The sequence below is a fragment of the Triturus cristatus genome, chromosome 1_2 (genome assembly GCF_964204655.1).
Source record: "Triturus cristatus chromosome 1_2, aTriCri1.1, whole genome shotgun sequence".
NCBI lineage: Eukaryota > Metazoa > Chordata > Amphibia > Caudata > Salamandridae > Triturus > Triturus cristatus.
In genome coordinates this window covers 673,379,908-673,392,230 of record NC_140580.1, presented here as the reverse complement: position 1 = coordinate 673,392,230, position 12,323 = coordinate 673,379,908, and positions in this window count along the sequence as shown.

The window sequence follows — 12,323 nt, the reverse complement described above, 5'->3', positions numbered from 1 at the left end:
GGTTGATTTCTTCACCAGCGGGCCAAGACGGGTGTCGCTACACTAATGCAGGGCTGATCCCCCCCCCTTGCCACATTGGCTCTCCGTTTCACTAACCTAAGGGCCGTTCTGACAACTTTGGATACACAGTCACTTCCTCGGTCTGAGGTGATATCTTCTTCCTCCAGGAATCGCTTGGTCCGGAAAGAGCTCCTCAGTGTCGTTCGGTTCCACAGCACGGCCTTTCTCCGCAGTCAGAATTTCTCGATAGTCGGTCAATACAGCAGGCTCCACCAATCCGGGTGGCACTTTGCGACAGTGCAAGGAATGGATCCAGTTCTTTCGATTGGAAACCCGCACAGCTGTCCTTGTTGCGAGCAAGACTTGCTCAAGACCAACCCATCTCGGCTCCAGACTGTTCGACCTTTCGAAAACCTTCAGCATCACCTGGTCCCCAGGTCGGAGATTATGACCTTCACCTGTGGACCGATCAGGGAGCGCTTCTCGGACCTGTTGATGAATAGAAACCAAATTATCCGTTAACTGCGCCAGATAATCATTCATCATTACACAAGGTACATCATACACGGACTTAGGTCTTGGTGGACCCCAAATATTCATTGGGCGCCCAAAGACGATCTCATAAGGTGTGAGACCGGTTCGAGAATGCGGTATCGATCTAATTGACAATAATGCCAGCGGTAAAGCATCTGGCCAAGTCAAAGAAGTCGAAGCTTGGATCTTAGCGATCTTAAGCTTCAGAGTACCATTATATTTCTCTACCAATCCCGCAGACTGAGGGTGAAATACTGCATGGAACTTCTGGGTAATGCCTAGACCCTTCAGGATATACTTTAAAACATCTGCTATAAAATGAGGTCCGTTATCACTCCATAGCAATCTGCAAACACCGTATCGAGGGAAAAACTCCTTCAATAGCATTTTGGCTGTAGTCATTGCAGTATTGTCTTTCGTAGGGTATGCCTCAACCCATTTGCTGAAGGCACAAACCACTACTAGAACATACTTCAGATTGTTACAGCGCTCAAGCTGAATGTAATCCATCTGTAAAACCTCAAAGGGCGCAGTAGGTGTTGCAAATCCTCCTGCTGGAGTTCGTGTACCCTTTCCTGGGTTATACCTCAGACAAATCATGCAAGTCTGCACTACCCTCTTTGCCGTACTAGCGATCTCCGGATGCTCCCAAACTCGTGTGAGTAGTTTAACAATTGCGGAAGCTCCGACATGCGCTAGTCCATGTGCCATCTGAACCATAGGTTGTACGAAGGCTGTGGGTAACTTCCATTTATCCATCTGCTTATTTCTCCAACATCCTTCGTCATCTAATTCTCCATCATTGGACCATTGCTCCCGTTCCTTATCGGAAGCGGTCCTCTGTATTTCCAGCACCTCTCTCCTAGCATCGTGCCATCTTTCTGCCTGTGACTTCACAACATACATTGCAGTAGCACCAGGCTGCATCGCAGTCTTTCGTGCCACCCTGTCTGCCAAAGCATTCCCTTCTCCAATTTTATCAACCACTTTCTTATGGGCACTACATTTAATTATAGCAATCTTCTTTGGATATGTTAATGCAGTCAAGAGGTTGTGGACTAACTCCCCGTACATTATCTGCGCTCCATGTGACGTTAGAAACCCTCTCTCCTTCCAGAGTAGGCCGAAATTGTGCGCTACTCCGAAGGCATAGCGGCTATCTGTATAAACATTCACACACAATCCTGCACTGAGCTCACATGCCCGTGTTAATGCTATCAGTTCTGCTGCTTGAGCTGATTTCTGTGGTATGCGTGCTGTCTCCACTATTGTTTGCAGTGTGGTGATTGCATACGCTGCTGAAGTCGTACCATATGGTAGCTTCAGGCATGATCCGTCCACCCACAGTTCTCCATCTACATCTGTAAAGGGCGTATCCTGGAGATCAATACGACCCTTTGTCTGTTCCTCAGTCACAAGAATACAGTTGTGTGCCTTCCGTGCTTCAGACTGAGTTTCCGGGAACGGCAACAATGTGGCCGGGTTTAACGTCACACACCTCTTTAACGTAATATGAGGAGCCAAAAGCGTCAACTCATATCCTGTTAAGCGGGCACTGGTCAAATGCTGCGTCTTTGTCTGATTAAGCAGGGCATCAACAGCATGGGGGACTAATACCAACAGTTTGTGAGATAACACAATTCCCTCACTTTGACGTATTGACACAGCTGTCGCCGCAACCGAGCGAAAACAACCAGGCAATGCTCGGGCAACAGGATCAAGTACGGCTGAAAAATATGCACAAGGGCGCTGCTTGTCGCCGTGCATCTGCACTAAAACTGACAATGCACATCCATCTTTCTCATGCACATACAGTGAAAAGGGCTTCGTATAATCAGGGGTCCCTAACACTGGTGCTGAACAAAGGGCCTGTCGCAATTGCTGAAATGCAATTTCACACTCGTTTGACCAGGGAAGAGGAATTGGTGTGTCCTTTGTCAAAAGGGCTAACAATGGTTTAGCTATGTGTGAAAACCCCAATATCCATTGCCTACAAAAAGAAACAAGACCCAAAAATGCACGCACGTCCTTCTGTGTGGAAGGCACTGGCGTGTCCAAGATTGCTTGAATACGATCTGACGTGAGTGCACGCCCCTCCTTAGACAAAAGGTGACCCAAATAAGTCACCTTTGGTCTACAGAATTGCAATTTCTTCTTCGACACCTTGTGATTGTGAGATGCCAATAAGGAAAGCAAGGATAACGTACTCTTCTCACACAGCTCAGGAGTGTCAGCCGCCAACAAGATGTCATCGACATATTGTATAAGGGCGACACCCTCGGGCAAAACAAAGGAATCCAATTGCCTTTTCAATGCTTGACTGTAAATACTAGGGCTTTCTGTATAGCCCTGAGGGACTCTACAAAATCTATAAGACCTATTATTCAGAGTAAAACCGAAAAGGTATCGGCTATCAGGGTGAATAGGGATCGAAAAGAAGGCATTTTTCAAATCAATAACTGAAAACATGGTCGCCGTTGGCGGGACCAAAGTGAGTAACGTCGTGATGTCAGAAACCACTGGATACTGAGGTATCACAATCTTGTTCACTTCCCTTAAATCAATGATAAACCGATAAACCCTGGTATCCGCATCTTTCTTCAAAATGGGTAAAATAGGACTGTTGCAAACATTATAGGGACCTTCTTCCACTACTCCCGCCTTAATCAAATCCTGCACAATCTGTATGAGTGCCTCCTCCCCCTCCTGGGAAATGCGATACTGAGGGAGGCGTGGTAGCACCGCACCCTCCTGGACACTAATGTGGACAGGCGGAATCACCATCTGTCCCACATCAGTATCCGAAGTGGCCCACAAAGAATGAGGGAGGGAAGCTAATGCAGTCTCCTCCGCAACCACACACATCCGGTCTGTCATCGGGTGATTATCATTTAATATCACACGTACTCCAGCGGGGGAGCAGCGGATCGTAGCTCTGAAGTGCTTGAGCATATCAAGACCCATAATGTTATCAGGCGTGTTCGGGGCGAGCAGAAACGGACAGGGTGCAGAAAAGGGATCAACATGGAATGCAAGGGGTCGGGAAAGAGGGCTTCGAGAGAGTGTACCATCAAACCCTACCGATGTAACCATTAAGCCAGATGGGGGAGCCCTCGGAACCAATTGTTTGGATAGCGCACTGCGGGTCGCTCCTGTATCAACTAGGAACCGATCAGTAGAACCCAAAACCTCCGCTGAAACATAAGGACCCTTCTGATCAACCGGCACTTCAACTGATTCCAACCCCCATCCAACGCATTCCTATGCATGCCGCGAATCATGGTACCCAGAGCTGTCAATCCCTGACATTTGGTACTGGTGCCGTCGATCAAATACATTGGGTCTATCTCGCTGCTGCGCGTTAGGTTCAAAGCGAGCACAATCATTAGAATTCCCTCTGAAATTCGAAAAACCCCCTCTTACTCTCGCTGGGCCTTGACCACGTCCCTGACGAGATGCATACAACACCGGACAATCTCTGGCCCAATGGCCCGACCGTTTACAATACGCACATTGATTCCTATTTACATCTGACCGACCCGAAGGGGGACCATAGAATCCTCCCCTACCTCTATCGACACCCCGACGAGGCGGACCATACACTTGCGCTAACATCACCTTTGTTTTCAAATCTTTCGATTTCTTCTCCTCCTGCCCCTTCGCTTCTTGTTCCTGACGCTCATAATACTGAGCCATAGTCAGGAGGGATGCCGGAGACGAAGTGGACCAGGAACTTTCACTCGCTTTTAAACGAGCTGCTATTCCCGGTAATAAATTTGCCACATATTTATCCACAAAAAGATGTCTACCCGTATCATCCGTAAGTGACTGACCACTAAAATCATGAAATGTCTCCTCAAAACGCGTAAAGAAATCTGAGACTGATTCATCAACCTTCTGTTTACACGATGCTAACATATTCCAGTCAATCTTTTTAGGGGGAATAATCGTTTTCAATTTAGTCAAGATAGCAGCGGGAAGATCTAAAATAATCTGCGGTGGTTTTTGCGCGGGTTTTCTTTCCCTATCCTCATCCTCAATTTCAGACCACTTAGCCTTAAAAGCGGGAACATCATCCACCTTCCGCACAGATCTCCACATATCCGGTGGTAATATGAGCCCAAAGAACAAATCTATATCTGCTAAAGTCATAATACAAGAATTCAAGGCCCCTTCGACTTCTTCATAAAAGGCCACTGGGTTTTTGGGGGGGTCAGGTAAAGCATTCTTCAATGCCATAACATCAGCCCTATGCCAGGGAGTATAGACCCAATTATACACAAAATATCCCTTAGCATCGGCGGAAGTAATATCCAAACTAGTTCCCACTCCTTTAGGAGGAACATACAAAGGTGCTGCCTCTCGCATCGGTTTAGCATGCACTAGTTCGCTCTTATCTGAGTGGGAGGTAGATGACTGGTCATCGCCATCACGTGGATTCGACTGCTCCTGTTACCCTGCCTTTTGGCGCGCTCTCTCCTTAAGGTCACTCGCCGCGTCCCGTAATGCAAACAGCCGTCGAACCGCATCAGGTGCCTTAGAGGGAGAAAAAACACCGTTACGCAATGCTTTAGCATCTAATACTACATCATCAGGCTCAAAAACTTCTGAATATTTCCGAAAGGCAGAAATCACTTCATCAGAAAAGTGTCCCAAAAAATACAACTTCTCTCTATCCTGCCACTTTTCCCAAGAGTCCAACATTTCAGTGAGGGATAACTTGCCCTTAAGTGCACGGAGAGAAATTTTCCGAAGATCACTCATACGCTCGACTGACAACATAGACCGCGTGTCTACTTTATCCGAAACCAATCCAGACTCCTGCAATCTCGGGGCGGACGCGCCAACATAAGGGGGCGGAGAACGATCTAATAAAGAAAAATCATCTTCAAGATTAGTAAGGACAGGATAAAGTGGCTGGCGGACAGCATATTGACCCGAAACTTGCAACCTACGCTCTTTCTCTTGCCTCTCCGCCAGTTCTCTTTCCTCCCGACGCTTCGCTTCCTGTGCTCGCACATGATCAGTCTTCCGTTGCTCTTTATCAAACAGCGCTTTCTCACGTTTCTCACGCACTTCCTTCACCCATAACCGTACACATTCAAACATGTCTTGCCGAGCACGCCGTTTACACATACACTGTTCCACATACTCAATCTTACGCATATCAAACGATCCATACAAAGGCCAGCGCAACTCAGGATCCTTTTTGGTGTATTTCCTCCATACTGTGCTGTACATTATAGAAGAAAGACCATGCTTCACATACATATCCCTATTAGGAGTCCCCTCTGGGGGGGCTGGAGCAGATTCCTCGAGGTTTAACCGGTTTCCAAAACAGCAGCACCACTTACGGAGTGTGCTAAAAGCAGGCATGCTCAAAAAAAATGCAAAATATGCAGTATTATCAGAAATGGCACTTAAACGTTGTGCCGTTCAAATTTACGCAGCTCCGGAGAAATATCTCCACATTACCTGCCTATATGTGTTGCAACGCATATATTCTCACAGTAATCAATACAAAGCATGACCGGTCATCACAAAACCAAACTCAAATAGCCAACCCAGGCTTCAAAGCTCGGAGCAAGTACCGTACAACGGTTCTTACCAATCAAGAGTATCCAGATTCCAACTGCCAAGCTCCAAAATTCGCCCAAATGGCTGTCACGGCAAAACCGACAGAAGAGGTCTCAGTCGAGGATCGGCGCCACCCAGAAGGTCAGTTCGGAAGGGGAGGAAGAAAACCTCGGGATGCCAGGGCTAAAAGACGCCACTGGCAGTGATCACATCCCCGGCCAAATTCCTCACCTTCGTCACGACCAGTCCTTCGAGCATCCGAGTCGCCGATGAGCCCCACGTGACGGGCGCCAATTGAAGAATACAGGCCCCAGCTAGGCCCGCAGAGTACAAGGGTTCGCTCTCCTGTAACAAAAACTGGAAGGAAGTTGGCACGGAAACTGCAAAGTACAAAGACAGAGTTTATTAACCCTTAAGGGTGGTCCTACAACCTATACAACACTCTTCAGTATTGCATAGAGTAGCACAAAGAACTTGCGTACATGGTCCCCTTTTATGCACAAAAGAGGGGCTCATAAGTGGGTGGATACAACATGAAGCGAAATTCGTTACCTTTTATGGGCATTTTCGATACAGAATCAATATGTGGGCGGAGTAACTAATTTCCTGAGCCCGCGAAAACATGGTCAAGCAAGGACTAACTGATAACAGATGTGGTCAAGTCTGGGCATGCGCCAGACGGACAAAGGAGCTATTTATAGACTGTTACTAGGCAGATTACAAGAGCAACTAGCAAAGAGGTAGGACTCTTCTCGTGCTGAGCACGTGGAGACACGACAATACAAAATGGAGTCCTGACATTAGTCAACATAAAACGAGAAACATGTTTCAACTAGATAGAATTCATGTCTTTAGTGAATGCTTAATCATATCGATGTTTTAGTTTTCAACATCCCCTCCAGCCCACCAGGGAAACGCCTGGTGCCCACGATGGCCAGTCTGGCTCTGCAGTCAAGCACCATCCATGCAAACAGCCAGCCAAGCACCAGTCCACGTACACCGCCAGCCAAGTGCCACTCCACTCACACCGCTAGGCAAGCGCAAATCTACACACACCATCATCAAGCGTGAATCCACCCACACCATTAGCCAAGAACAGGTCCACACACACCGCCAGCAAAATGCCAGCCAAAGGTCAGTACACGCAGACCGACAGACAAACTACAGTTTATACACACACAAACTCTTCCTAGTTTCTAGTGGTTTTCTGCCCCCGCTTTGGTGTAGATAGGAGTAAAAGTATCAATGAAACAGCCAAAATGTGTGCCTAAAAAAACAGGGAGCCACCCTTGCCTATGGGACTTCTCACTGGCATGCCCATAAACATATCCCTGGTGCCTAGTGGGCTTTCTGCCCCATCGCGGGGGGGGCAGATAAGGGGCTAATACCCTGACCTGCCTTCCCGGGAGTGGGCAGAAAGCCTTTTTTGGTGGTGCAGGGTTTAGCATGCCCGTTCCCGGCAGCCACCACCCCTGCATATGTAAAAAACAACAAAATACCTTGTGCCTAGTGGAATACACCGCCAGGGAGGCAGATAAGGGACTATTGCACCCATCTGCCTCCCTGGGAAAGAAGAAAGGCTTTGGCATTTTTTTATTGGGAGGTGAAGGCATTGGCATGCCCATTCTGGGCAGACCCCCCCCCTCTATGTATAAAAAAAACAATCCCTGGTGCCTAGTGGGCTTCCTGCCTCCCGGGGGGGCAGATAGACTGTGGAATTTTGGGGGTGTGGGTGCATTGGCATGCTTATCTTGGGCAGCCCCCACCCTTAAATCGAATAAAAAAATAATCCCTGGCATGTAGTGGACTTTCTGCCACCCCGGGGGCAGATCGAGGGATGCACCTCCCATCTGACTACCGGGGGGCAGAAAGACTGTGGAATTTTACAGGGGGTGGGTACATTGGCATTCCCATCTCTGGCAGCCCCCACCCCTAAATCCAATAAAAAAATACTCCCCTGCATCTAGTGGGCTTTCTGCCACCCAGGGAGGACAAAAAGATTAGAATTTTGTGGGGGGGTGGGGGCATTGGCATGCCCATCTAGGCCATCCCCACCCCTACATCCAATAAAAAAAAAAACCTGGAATCTAGTGGGCTTTCTCCCCCCCTTCCCCGGGAGGGCAGGAAGACTGAATTTTGCGCAAAACAATTGGGGGGAGCAAAGGCCCTTGCCCAAGGGGCCACTCCCCCTCCCTGTTGTCCAGTGGGTGGATCCCTGCTTGGGGCTCGACCTCCTGGGGCGATCCACAAGCAGGGACCCAGTAGGGAGGGGTACCATTGGTAAGGAGAGATTCTATCCTTTCCAATGATACCTTCCCTTTCTTTCTATGTGCTGTGGGGGCTGAGATAGCCCCCTGAGCACGTAGAAAGTGAAACTGAAATGAGCATATCAGCTCGTTTCAGTTTCGGTTTCATTGGAATGACATCAGTGTGATGTGCGGGTTGATCGTCATTTCAGGGAAACCAACTAAACAGCATCTGGACCTGGGGAAGCTCTTCCTCAGCTTCCGAAGCTGTTTAGGGGGGAAAGGGAATCCTTGGCGTCGGACGCGCAAAAGCCATCTGAAGCCCATGAGCACGTATGCTTCGGATAGCTCCCGCTTGTCTGATGCATAGAAGGGGTTAAACTGCACAAACAGACACTGCAGTAGCAGGTCTATGACAATTTTAAAGGGCTACTAATGCTCCTTCTTGCCTCTGCCAGCTACGGATTACTTTTTGGCTCCTGCCTGCCTCTGATGTATATAAACGCAGGAGGATAGTTGCATTTGGGGCATTGTGGGAACCTTCCTTGAGAGACCGGGAGAAATACCTACCATCTGCTTGCCCTTCTGATTTACTGTCTGAACACTTCTTAATGTATATACTTGATTTAACTCATCTGCCCATAGCCAGATCGCACTGTCCTACTCACCCTGCTAGCTGGAGTTCCTGAACTAACCGGACTGCCAGCTGTCCGACAGTAAACTTTTGGGCCAATGAGCTCTTGGGCTGCTCCCCGCCCTCCTCTGTTGATGACCTGTCGACTGCCTTAGGCAGGGTCAGCCTCACAAGGACAACCTTGTTGTTAACCTACTGGATTAAAAAGGGCCGTTCACTGCTTGAACTGTTCCCCTCCTCATGATCAATCAGCACCATGAATGGGTGTCGCCCATGCTACCTGTGCTCAGAATCTAATGTAGGTTGTCACTCTTCCTGACGCCCAGCAACTCAGCAGCCATCCCTGACTGTGCCCCAAAGTAGGAATCTCTCTGAATTAACGCTTGAACCACTCCTGCAGCCTATCAAAGTTCGCCCTCCTGGCCTCACCAATCCACCTTCTCTCACCAGTTTGGCAGGCTCTTGCCTGAATGCAACAGGGGGCAACTCCTACACTATCGTATATCCTCCTAACCTCTCCAGGACCACTGTTAAAACCTTCAAACATACCCTCCTGAGAAGACACGCTGAGACTTTAACGCCGACAAGGGGACAATTATCAATGACCTTATTTTCTACACAAGAAAAACAGCACTATGGCGCGCAGCTTATCTAACCTACCTAACGTACATGAATCCAGGACCATTCTGTATGGCGCTCAAACTCACGATTGTGCCCTCCCATAATCTAAGAGCTGACCTTACCATTACCCTATACAAAAACGGCACAGTTCTGATCAAAGCGTTAAACACAGATCTCAACAAATTTGCTGACTTTTTTCCCTTCCTTAAAAACATGTGCATGCCTCCTTTTCCTCTATGCTCCCCCACCACCTGCTGTCGCCATCTGACTCTTCTCATAGCTCCGGTCAATGCAGCTCTAAGGACAAGGCTAAGGGTGTCCCATTAATGTCCACCAAAGCAACAGCCACTCCCACTTGCACACCCTCTCCTAAGGTTCAGACTGACCCAACTCAACACTTGGTGTTCCCCACGCAAGACGACACTCTGAGCAGCATCTCCCCTATATCTACAAGTGAACCTCCCTCTACTCCCCCCCAAACTCTATCATTTCTCAATAAGACAATGCCACCGCCACCCTCTTCCAACCCTCACTCCTCTCCATCACTCATAGTGACTAACACACTAGTCACTCAGAGTGCAGCGGATACCCGCCCCAATAACCTTTTGTCCACCCTGCGGAGTGTACCTAGCCCATTGTACACCTCTCCTCTCAGAAACATAGACACAGGGTGGTCGAGCTCCACTGCCAGGCTACCCAACCATGCCAGCAGAATAAGTCCTGACCCACTGGTCACCTTCCCGCAAGTTCAACCTTCACTTATGGACCTTGAAACTCTGAACCTCAGAGCAACCAACATAGCTCAGAGCATCCATAACTATTCTTGAACTGAAAAGCATCCTTAACCTCACAGAACAATCTATCTCGAATATCAAGCTCTCCCAGAACTCAGTTCTTCCCCCACTCACCAAGCCCTTCCTTCAACTCCTGCTGCTAGCCTTTAGACACCTTTGCCCTCGCAAGCATCCCAACTACCTCTTGGAGGACAACATTCAAGCCCTCCTCTTATCCTATAAGTCCTCTACTGATGCCCCCAGTCCTCCAGGCACAGTACTTCTTCTATCAAGATCTCCAGCAGAATAAACTGGAGAACTGTTGATACTTATAGTTCCAAATGGAATGCATTAACAGAGCAGCATGCGCTGCAATCATAAATATACAACAACATTAAAGAAAAAGGTACATAGGAAATATAATGTGATTACAATGCAACACATTTCTCCCCTAAGGAAAATCACGATTTATTACTAACACATTTTGAAACACGTCTAACATTCCATGTTTTACCATCTTGTGTGAAAACACTGTTATAATTTACTTTAACAATTCTAATAGGTTTTCCAAATTTTGATCCACCTTTATGTACAAAACCAGGCCTTCGTATCCTGACCCACTCTCCCACTGAGAAAGACGGTTCTTTCACTTTCATACGGAGATCATAGTTAGTTTAATTTTCCCTTGTTTGTCTTCCACTCTCCGAGCAACATCATTGAAAGAAACATTAGAGTTACTATACTTCACTCTTTTTTAGAACCACCATGGACACAATTTGAAATAGGATCTCTACCCCTCAGAATTCGAAAAGGTGAAATTCTAGTGGTAGTGTGAGGGGTTATACGGTACAACCACAGCTTCTCTCTTAACTTGTCCTTCCAACAAGTACCAAAATTCCGTGCCCACAAAATATCTTGTTTAAGGACCCTGTTGTACCTCTCAACCTGTCCATTACCCTGGGGTTCATACAATGCTGTGGTTATGTGTTTGATATTGCAGAACTTAAGAAATTGTAACATTTCATGGGATTTAAATTGTACTCCATTATCAGAAATGATTGTTTCCGGTTAACCTTCTCGAGCACAGACCTCTTTAAGAAACACGATTACACTTTCAGTAGTAGGATGAGATACAAGTTTGACTTCCGGCCATTTCGAATGATAGTCAATCAATACTAAAGCATACCTACAATCTTGTGGTAAAAAATTGAAAGGACCAGCAATATCCAAACCTAACTTTTTCCAAGGTTGATCAGGCCATTTTACTGGAATGAGGGGAGCAGGATCACACTTACACATTTTATCACTACTCACACACTCAGGACACTCTCTGACAACCTTATCTACAAATCTATCTAACCCAGGCCACCAGAACACAGATCTAATCAACCTCTTCATAGAAGACATTGCTAAATGACTTTCATGACTCACCGACAGGATGTAGGTACGAAGAGAAGAAGGAGAAATGCACTTTCCTTGCCGAAAAAATAAATCACCCTCAATAAAAAGTTCTTCAGAAACTTTCCAAAAAGGAAAAATATCAACAGGGATATCATGCTTCGATGGCCATCCTATCCTAACATAATCCATGATTTTACATAAGAGAGCGTCTTCTTTCATAGCTCTCTTCCACATTTCCTCAGTGATGGACCCAAATTTACCTGAAGTTACCTCAGAAATATTAGTAACTACTTCGTCGTCATCTCACTCAACCTCAGAATCGCAAGGAAGCCTTGACAAACAACCTGCCGTTACATTAATTTTACCAGGAACAAATTCAACATCAAAAGTACACTCCTGTAAACGCGACATGAGCCTGGCAATGCGAGCAGTGGCTTTAGAACCACCACCTGGTGACAAGATCGATTCTAACGGTTTGTGATCTGTCCTCAAAACAAATCTAGCACCCCATATATAATTGCGGAAGTGCTCAATTCC